The 10,881-nt window shown below is 34.1% G+C and overlaps 1 long non-coding RNA gene across 1 annotated transcript; it reads left to right on the forward strand.

Moving 5' to 3' along the window:
* The first annotated feature begins 5,019 nt into the window (after window positions 1–5,019).
* On the forward strand, window positions 5,020–8,192 carry LOC106779132. The gene is made up of 4 exons (XR_001377131.2): window positions 5,020–5,302; window positions 7,242–7,330; window positions 7,465–7,597; window positions 7,712–8,192. It is a non-coding gene; the product is annotated as an uncharacterized LOC106779132 (long non-coding RNA).
* Window positions 8,193–10,881: the final 2,689 nt, after the last annotated feature.

A 10,881-nucleotide genomic window follows, 5' to 3' on the forward strand; every position in this document is an offset into this window, starting at 1 on the left:
ATCCTTTTTTAAAGAAAAAGTACTTTGTAAATCATCCCATATTTCTTTTGCGGAAGAATGAAACATATAATTTTTTCTTACTTCTGGAGTCATGGATTGCCACATCCAAGTCATAATTAAAGAATCTTCTCTATCCCACATTGAAAAATGTTTATCATCTGGTGCTGGTCCTCCTCCATCTATATTATGTATCTATTTCCTCTAATTAGGAAGATTCTACAAATATTATCCCATATTACAACAGATAAAGGGAGAGAAAAGTAAAAAACAGAGAAGCACTAGAAGCTTCTGTAACAGCAGTGTAAAAAATAAACCAAACAACTAATCCCAATATTAATTATGATTAAGATGCTAAGCAGGAAGTTTGATTATATACGTGAATTACTTTGTGCTTAATATAGGTATGCCATCTTGAGTAATCTAGGAATTATTCTGAATGAATATTGGGTTTGCAGGATTCCTAAATGAGGTGTTGAGTGAAAAGAACAGCTTGAACAACTTCATGTTTTTTGCAAAGATGTGCATGTTTAGTAATTTCTTTTTTGTTGAGTGTACATTAAACCTGGTTGAGAGTGCTCTGTTAACATGTTTTAATGATGCATCAGTATGAATGATAAAAGCTTATAACTAGGTAATCAGATGGGATTAAAATAATTAAATAGACAGGATGATTGAGATGATTCGAAAATGAGTATTATGGAAAAGACAAGGATACCCTAATATATGTTTCGTTTGAGATGAAATTGGTGAATATAAATGAATAATGGTGTGTGAAGTGTGAAATAACTGGTCTGAACTGGTTATGTTATGTTTTGGGTTGCCTGGACTTTTATGGATTGGATTTATGTAGATATTTGTTATAAAAAGTGATTGGTGATACCTGTACTGTTCGGGCAAGTATAAAATAAACATTTGGTGTGTAAAAATGAGGTTAAGGTGTAAAACCTTATGTTAGGATGATATAGCTTTGAAAGGAAAAATTCTGGCTCTGTTTAAATAAGGAAGGAATGCTAATTATTTTGAATATGCAATAAATCAATTGTGATTGTTAGATGTACTCTGTTTAGACATGATAATGGATGAATTCTGATAGATTTTATGAATTATGAGGAGCATGATTGGTGTGATTGATACGGGTGGGAGCTAAATTATATAATGGTACATAACAATATTAGTTGATTAAAATTGTAGTGCAAATTGAATGGTGAATTAAAATAATATGCAGATATGGAATTGATCTTATTTAGGTACGAGAAATGTTGTTATGACTGAAACTGAACAGTAAAGGTAGAAATATAAATATTGGGAACAAAACCGTTTTGGGTTAATAATTCCAGTGATTGTGTTTCATAAACATTGGTTGTAATTGAATAAAGGGGAAAGAAAATACATGTAGGTTTAGGAAGCATGGAGCTAACGGGTATCATATTCTTCTTTGAAGTTATGAAATTGTGTAATGATTTATTGTCTGAAAGAGATTGAATAAACTGAATGTGTTTGTTTTTGGGTGGGTGCTTATCTGCATCTTTGATTGAAATTCTTGTTTCATGAATTTGTTGTTATTCTGATTTTGAGCGTATGAAATATGATTTGGGTTAATTTGAATATGATAAGATTCGATAATTTAAGTTTGGCAAATATTATTCATGTGAAAACTGATTCCGAAAATTATGGGATAAAAGAGGTAGAAGAATTTGCATATGCTGAAATTAGTTTAGTTTTTAAAATCTAATTATCGTGGATATAGTTTCCTTAGATATTCAGGGTGATTTTGAATTTGTGGTGTCTGAGATGTTTTGGATGTTTGTATATGATTGAGAAAGTTAACTCATAACTTATTATGTTTGAATAATGATTAAAGAAGTTAATCAAAGATTAAATTGAATGTTTTGGTAATAGAGGGACGATGGAGCAAAGAAATAACTAGTTTGTTAGGTTAAGTACGTGCCGTTTTGATGTGTTATTGGTGACTATGTGTTGTTATACTGGTATTGGTATTAGGTCACGTTGGTGTGTTTTGAAAGTTTAAGTATGAACCATTACGAGGAATGGAATCCTGTAATATGTTGTAAACTATCTTATTAATATGTAGATTTAAAGGTAAAAATCTAATGAAAATAAAGTTTGTTTACGTAATTATTTTTTATCAAATATATTCCATGATTTGTTACTGTTTATATGTGTTTATATGAGTGAAAAACATTATTGTGGTTAAAAGTTGTTGTTAGACTAAGTATAAATATTCAGGATATATTTCTTAGTGTATTCAATAAAGTTTAGTTATTAGTTATTGTTGTTAGACTAGTGTTGCGGCTTGCTGGTTGCTAGATAAGTAATGTATGAAAATGTGTAGAATAAGTTAATATTGGTTGTTGATTTATCAAATGCACGATAATTTACTTAGAATTTCGTATGGGTGTGACATTGATGATGTACATGGTAATATTACTTTAATAATTGAAGTACTATGATGTCAAATGGTTGATTATAGGTATTACAGTTATCATATTTGGACAAAATTTTGGCAGATGGTATATATTCTGTTAAAGTGTGCTAGTTTATATATGAGCATGACTATATTTTGGACGGTTTGAATCTGTTGGCAGCTGGTGTTTGGTTGTTTAAACTCTGTTAGCTTTGGGAAATAGTTATTTGAAATCTGATGGAGAATCTTTAATTGAATTGATGGCGTTAAGTACATTTGAAGAATTAGTCTGCACTGATAATTGACTCTAGTTGTGAATAGTTGTGATTCTTGCACTTGTGAATTCCATATGAGTTGAATATTTAGTTCGGTTTTATGTTTAGATTGTTAAAATGGTATGGTTGTTTTCTCATGAGGAAGAATGAGATGTGGTGGGGTATATATATGGGTTATTTTGATGGTAAAAAGGGAGGTTAATTTTGAAAACTGAAGATGGAAATAGGTATGGTGCAGCGAAAGGTTGAATAGAAGAATTGGTGGTTAAGAGGTGAATGTGCAAAGTTTTGCGGTACAGATTAGAGTATGGGCGTTGGCTGTTCCAGACATTATTATGGATATTTGTTGTGCTATAAAGTATTTAAGGTTAAAGGAAATTCTTGTTGTCTAGTTCTTTTAACTAAGGTTTCATTTGTCTTATGAGACTTCTTTTGTGAGTTGTGTTGTTACTTTAATCTAACCAAATAATTTTGTTTGGATGATTAGAAGGTAGTTATTATTGTGTTATGGAATGATTGAACCTGCTGTGTTAGTATTAGAAAGTTAGAAGTACATGAGAGGAGGAATAAAAGAGGATGAATAAAAGAAGAGGGAATTAACCTAATACTGAACGATAAGGTAGGGGAAGTGAGGCCGAACAGTGCATGAGGGGAGAAGTCCAACGATAAGGCAAGTGGGAAGTGAAGCCGAACAGAAAGACAGAGGGAAATGAGGCTAAACGGTGTAAGAGAGGAGAAGCCGAATGGTAAGGCGGGGGAAGTGAGGCCAAACAGTGCATGAGGGGAGAAGCCGAACGGTGAGGCAAGGAGAATGTGAGGCCGAATAGAAAGATAGAGGGAAGCGAGGCCGAACGGTGTAAGAGAGGAGAAATCGAACGGTGTAAAAGAGTAGAAGTCGAACGGTAAGATAAGGGAAGTGAGGCCGAACGGTAGAGGCTAACTGTTTTACCAATTAGGAAGAGGATAACTGTTTTACCAATTAGGAAGAGGCATGAGAATGAGATACCATAAATAGTCTTCCTGTAACTCTATTCATTATGTTATTTTCTTTTGAGTATAAGTGGAGGAAGGTAGGCTTCCTTGGAGGAAAGTATACTTATATTTTCGATACTTTACTGAATCAATAATACATACATACATACATACTTTTCCATTTTGTTATTCGAGTGTTGAAGTGAGAATAGAGTATAAATTAGGTTATTTGCATAAAGTGACCTAACAAATTGGTTCGACCTGCCGAATCTTCATCGGAGGAGCGAACAGTGCTCGTGTGAAGAAGAAGAATGGAGGGAAGGTTGATTCTGATTGAGTCGTCGATAGAAGAGTTGAGAGTGGAGATGAAAGTGGTAACTTGCAAACTACAAGCGTTTGGTTGCTCTTGTGGATGACGAACCATGAACCAGCATCGAAGCTTTGAAGGAAGTCGTGATTTCGTCAATGTTGGACGCGAACGACGACTGCCGAAAAACTCAGAGGAGGAATTGGAAGAAGACAAAGGAGAAGTTCGACGCAGTTAGAGGAAGCGCGTTGAACTACCTACATTTGAATGTGCGAATCCCTTGAGCTGGATCGCAAAGTCAGAGAAATTCTTCAACATCCAGAGCGTGACGGAGAAAGAGAAAATGAAGTTCGTCTATAGATGCATGGAGGGAGATTTAGCTATCTTTTCGTTCCGATTTTGGCGGAAGATATTCGTCGACGCTCTGATACGGAGGTTTAGTGGACTAAATCGGCACACCATTTTTGAGGAGTTGGTAGCGGGTGCGACAAAAGGTGAGCTTTGACGAGGACATCCAAGAGTTTGAAATTCTGATGCTGCAAGCATCGGGAAAACCAGATCACTCCTCACTTGCTGTCCTTGTGGATCTTAGAGCTAGCATTATGACTGATGTTGAGGTTGATGTGGCCAATGAGCAAAGACCAGATTCGTCCTCGTTGATTTGTGCTCGGTTGGGACTTGAGAGTGTTGAAGAGTGATTGCCCTCTTTATGACACATTGACAGAGCAAAAAGCTCCTGCCGATATGGATGTAGCACGGGAAGCTGAATATAATACCCTTAGAAATGCCCTTGTTACTTGTCTACAATTCAATTTCATCCGGATAATATAAATATATACAATTTTTTTTTTCTTTCTATTTGATATTTTATCATTTTTTATTATTTTCTTTTTTAGTTTTATTTTACTTTATCTTTTTACTTTTATTTTTATTTTATTTTATTTCTGTTTTACTTTTTATTTTTGTTTTAATTATAAAAAAATAGAAAGGAAAATAAAATTAAATGTTATCTTTTAATAAGAAAATAATGTAAATAAAATAAAAAAAATCAAAAAAAGAAGAAAAAGAAAAAACACGTAAAAAAAAAAGAAGAGAAAAAACCTAACGAAGGCATGTGTTGTCGTGGGGGCAAAGCGAAGGCGTGTGCAAGGCAAAAACAGAATTGGTTTTGGGAGAAGGAAAAAAGGAAAGATTGGGGGTGATCATCGAAGAAAAAAAAGGCACCAGAGAGACTGATCGAAGGGTAGAGAAGGCTTGCTTGATAGAACATCATCATCAGAGGATCACCGGAGACCGAGACCAATAGCATACAACTTCCCAAAGGTAAGCATTTAATTTCGGTTGTCATGCTAATGGATTGCTGCATTACGTATGGTTGCTGGTGCATATTGTGTTGGCCATTTTATCACTGTATATGAATCTTCATCTGCTCCGTCAATCATCATCATTGTTTACTTTAAATTCTTCTTGAATATCACCATCACCGTTTACACTTTTCCGGCCTACCTTCGCCGGAGTTTATATTTCCACTCTTCCTTCACTCTATTTTATGCTTCTCAAATCGATTCACTCTTCACTGGAATCTCACTTCCATTACAATATCGCGTCCCACCTCAAATCGCTTTCCTCTCCCCCTTTCCCCGTCGGTCATCACCCTTCCCAGGCATTAGACCAATGCGACTCCTGCAAGGTTTTCGTCTATGATTTCCCCCAAACCTGCAACTACAAAACACTCAAAAATCGAATTAGATTAGAGATCCCACTGGGTTCTGGTTTCCAATTTCCGATCTGGCTAGTGATTCTAGTGGTGTTTAACGGTGACGGCATGGTATTGGGAACCAAAGGCATCTTCGATTTCAAGCATGACCAGCGGTGGAGCATGGGGGTTCTTCGTTTCCATTTGCGGTGGCTCTGGTGACCAACGGCGGTCGTTTCCATTGACGGCAACGGCATGGGCGAATTGTAGATGGAAAGCGTCTTTCTCTCGCATGCGATTTTGGGCCTGGGGTTTGAACCCGACGTCGTGGCCGACTGTGATTCTGGTGGTGCTTCTTATCACCGCCGGTGTTACCTCTGGTCGCCATTCACGGCGGCTGGAGTTGGTGGTCGGAATCGCTGCAGAAGATGAAAGAAGTGGCTCGCTCACGCTGGAGAAGAAACTCCTTAGGTGTGGTTCGAACGAGAACCTCCTAGAGGGTTTGGGGGTGAGAAAACCCTAAGGAAAATTCTGAAGAGGGGGATTGGCCTGGGTCCGTTTTAGTTTCTTTATTTATTTTTATTTTATTTTATGTTTCTTTTAGTTTTTTATTATTCCTTCTGCACCCCCGCTTTTTCCACTTTGCATCCTACCAGTAGTCAATTGGGCCCATATCGGGTTAAACCAAAAAAAACTACCTTGCAGCCCCTATTTTACCTTCCACCACCCCGTTTCTTTTTGGGCTTAGACCCAATCCGGTTTTAAGTTTAAGTTTTTCCTTGCGCAGCTCCCGTTTTCCCTTTCACCACTTCCTTTCCATTTGGGCTTAGTCTTCCTGTAACTCTATTCATTAGTTTATTTTCTTGAGTATAGATTGGGCATATTTGTCAATGGAGGAAGGTAGGTTTCCTTAGGAGAGAGTATACTTATATTTTTGATATTTTACTGAATCAATAATATATATATACTTTTCCATTCTGTTATGTGAGTGTTGAAGTGAGTATAGAGTATAGATTAGATTATTTGCATAAAGTAACCAAACAATTAGTTTGGGAAATACTATATAGTTATTAGTAGGGAGTATATGGAATATCATTGTAGGTAACTCATATTCGAAGACGAAAATTTTGTAGAGGGAGAGAATGTAACATCCTGGATGTAGACACCATTGGATGGTTAAGTTATGGGGGGAAGCTTGTAGGTTTTATATATATCTAATAAAAGTTCCAGGTAATGTATTTGATTGAGATTGATTGAAAATTTAAAATAAGTTATAGATGAATTAATTGTGAAAGTAGTAGAGTTTGAGACAATTCTCAAATGCGTGATCGTGTTGGAATTTATTCTTTAGTTAAAATTTGTCAAGTTAATAAAAGACTATTCTTGGTGAATAGCAATTGTTACTCTATTAGCATCTTGTACAATACAGAAGTAAACTATCGAGGATTTAGGATTATTTTTCATGATAAATTAAGAAAACATTTTACCTCTCAACAAATATTAGGATATTAGGACAAGTTAAATTGTTGCAAAAGTCATTAATAACATCAATGAAATTGCTTGTAGGTCGGTATTCTCCAACATGAGTAATTCTAGCAGCGCGGCCATCCTCTCGACTGCGACAGTTTCTGGGATAGAGCACTCGCAGACATCAGGTAAAGCTTACTTTATCTTTTTTTTAGCTTTCTCTCCTTTTTCTTTTTATAGAAGAAGAACGACCACAGTTTTTTTCCCTTATCCTTTTTACCAAATTTAATTGTTTTTCAAGATTTCAAAATTATTTCAACAGGTATTAAGTTTGAAACCGCGCTCGAACAGCTCAGTCACCACATAAAAGAAGAACAGATGAAGTATGAAAGAGAGATTTTGAGTTTGACTCACTTGAACAAGATTCTTATTGACCGAACTGAAGATCATTCTAGGTTTATGACTAGTCTATGGATAGACTGTGAAAAGCTAAAATCAAGTAAATTTTTATTTAAAATAAAAAGAATTAAATATTTTTATTTGATTGTATTTACTTTTTATGTTTTCAGTAAGGAGGGAAGAAGAGAGGCAAGAAGCAGAAGATTTAAAGAAAAAAATACAAGAGATAGAAAACACAATTAAAAAAATGCAGGAAAACTGGGAGCAGGAAAACTGGGAGAATTTCAAAAAGTTTACCCAAGAAACATTGAAAAAGATGAGGTCAAAAATAGCTGACAAGGTGGAAGACAAGGACGAAATTAAGTGATGTTGATATCATATAAAAGAGCTTGTCCACCTTTATGTGCTGTCAGCTAGTTCTTAGACAAAATCTTACTACGTTTTCCCTAGACGTGTAGCTGTTACTTGCTACTGCTGTTATATTTGCAGATGTTCATTAATTCAGTTCATTAATAAGTTGTTTTGAAAACTAAAACATAAATTTTATGACTGCAATCCTAGGTGCAGTTGCTACGGTGTATTATTTATTGTCGTATTTCATTAAGTTAGTTTGAGGATTGTACTCTCTCTTTTGTGTTTAAAAAAAATAATTCAAACAATAAAAAAATTTATTTAAAGTTTAGTATTTTTTAATAAAAATTTGTGTAGTATTCTATTAATTATCCGATCTTTACACATTTGATTTAATATCATATAAAATATTAATATATATAAAAATTATAATACCTAAAATATTACAAAAATTACTTTTGAAATTTAGGAAAAAACACAATTTTTTGTCATAAGGTTAAATAAATAAATTTGTATATAAACCCAATGCAGAAGACAACTAGAATGATGTGACATCCTTTTAAACCGAAATCAGGTTTTTATTTTGAATTTATGATACGAAATGGGTTTTTTTTAATAAAACTGCATTTTCTTATCTTTATTAAAAATTTAAATTAAAATAAATAATAAAGACAAAACCTATATATACTTTTTGTCTTTAATAAAAAAATAGTATATAGTTTATATTCGATTTTAATATAAAAAATTATCAACATTTATTAATCAATACAATAATAACATGACATATAGTTTATAGCTGTTCATGTGCATTAATCGGGACACACAAGGAATATAGCTTAGTCACCTCTTAAGTGTGTCGGATGATCAACCAGCTTTAATGATTTAACTTTATGTAACTACTTAAAACATTAATTTAACTTCAACTTACAATTGATTATATCAGATGAATTAATTAGATGATATTAACTTGATGTAGATCTTGGTCTCCAAATCCATACATTCTTCACAAATGTCTTAATTCTTTAATCAATGCTAAAAAACAAGGTTAAATGCACGCACACAAAAAAAGAAGAAGTTATGTTTGTGTTTCTTAAGAATTAAGACAATTTGAAGAAATTTTTAGAAGAAAAAAAAGTAATTTAACAACAGAAAAACTTATCTCATAATCTAATACGAAATGATTGGTGCGTTGATTGGTCGAACCACAGATAGATTAATAATAAGAATAATTATGTTAATCCTAAGTCAGTTCATTATTGTATGGACTGTAATTGGACCAACACTAATCAAAATTCCATCACAAAATCTATAAATTCAACTTTAATATCCAGTTAGTTAGTTACTTTTATTAGTATTTATTGTCTAAGTATTCAAACTAACACTGACTTTAGCATCATAGTGTATTTTTGTAAGTTGCACCTAGTTCGACCGAACGACGCAAGGAGAAGATTAAAGACAAAACCCTAACCTATGCTTGGAATTTGGAGATAATTTTGGAGGGTGGACCTAACCTTGACCTCATAAATTGAAACATTTTGGTGCCCACCGTGGAGCCCGAGGACAAAAGAAGAAACCAAATGGTGACCACAAGAAACATAAGAGACCAACAAGATCCAATGGAGCTGATCACAAAAATGTAAAGATAGATGTAGGAGATGCAATGAATGCATGAGGCCGAGTGATGGGTGTCGCGGCCCATACAAATTTAATTGCATATTAGAAATGCAGTATAGCTAGGAATGATTCCTAGGTCGTCTCTCAAGGACCAAACTATGGTTCGAGTCTCAAGTCAAACACGAAGTGGGGAGGGGGGGGGGTTTGTGAAAAGTTTGTGAATGCGGACGAATTAAATCAAAGGACGGATGCAAACAGAAATGTAAAAATAGAATTGCAAAACGAAATCACATACAGAATAAAAACGGTTGGTCATTAACTTAATTACAATGTTTCCAATCACAGATCAACAAAATAAAGTTGTGACTCAAACCTCTAATCCAACAAAGTTAACCAACTAAGTGAAGGTTAACCCCTGTTTTCATAAAAGCGAACTAAGTGAATGCAGTGTTAATATCAAATCTAAATTACACCATTCAGTTACATCAACTAAGCGAAGATATAACACCAACTGGGCAACTAAGCGTATACCCAATTGCAAGTGCAAAAATAGAATTCACATTAACCCAGTCAGAGTGCACAAACAATCACAATTCAAGAATCTCAAGGAAANAGTGCAATATCGTCAATGACCAACCAAACTAAATTAAGCTACCATGGAAATTAAATTGAGTCGACTAAACAAATTAGACAACATCTAAACATCAAACACTGCTACCAATTAATTAGCAAACACAGTTAAAAATAATTAAATGCAAAACTAACTTAAACACATAAAAACAACTCAACCTACTAAGCAATTTAATTGAAAACAAAAGAAACCAACAAGCCTAATTTAATCCTAACAAATCACTTGACACAATGGCAATTAACAAATGAATTTAAAAGTCCAATTGGCCAAATAAAAGCACATGGCCGTGAGTGATGTTTCAAAGGTCCAAATTCAAAATTCTATTTTCATTTAACCACCAAATGTATTGTCTTTTGTCCCATGTGCACCAATTCTCAAAAGAAATTAAAATATACTTAAACATCCAATTGAAAACCATTCCTTAGTCTTCTCCATGCAGCAAAATTCGAAATCCACACTCCAAGACCACAAAATGCCGAACCTACCAAGTGATTCCTACAAAAAATACTTTAAAAACCCATGTGCAAATGGAAGATACATTGTGTGCTCCAACCAAAGTGCCATGTAGGCAAGACCAAATGAAATTAAACAACCAAAGACCTCTCATGCAAAGGCAATTCATGGCTCGAATTCAAACAAAGCCAAAGCTCAAAATGGAAATCTTCCTAGAATGAAAATGAGCATCTTTTTTATTTGCCCAAAAGTGGTAAAAAATTAATGCATCATTCTCTCTCCTTTCTACAC

Source organism: Vigna radiata, unplaced genomic scaffold (genome assembly GCF_000741045.1).
Source record: "Vigna radiata var. radiata cultivar VC1973A unplaced genomic scaffold, Vradiata_ver6 scaffold_424, whole genome shotgun sequence".
Taxonomy (NCBI): Eukaryota; Viridiplantae; Streptophyta; class Magnoliopsida; order Fabales; family Fabaceae; genus Vigna; species Vigna radiata.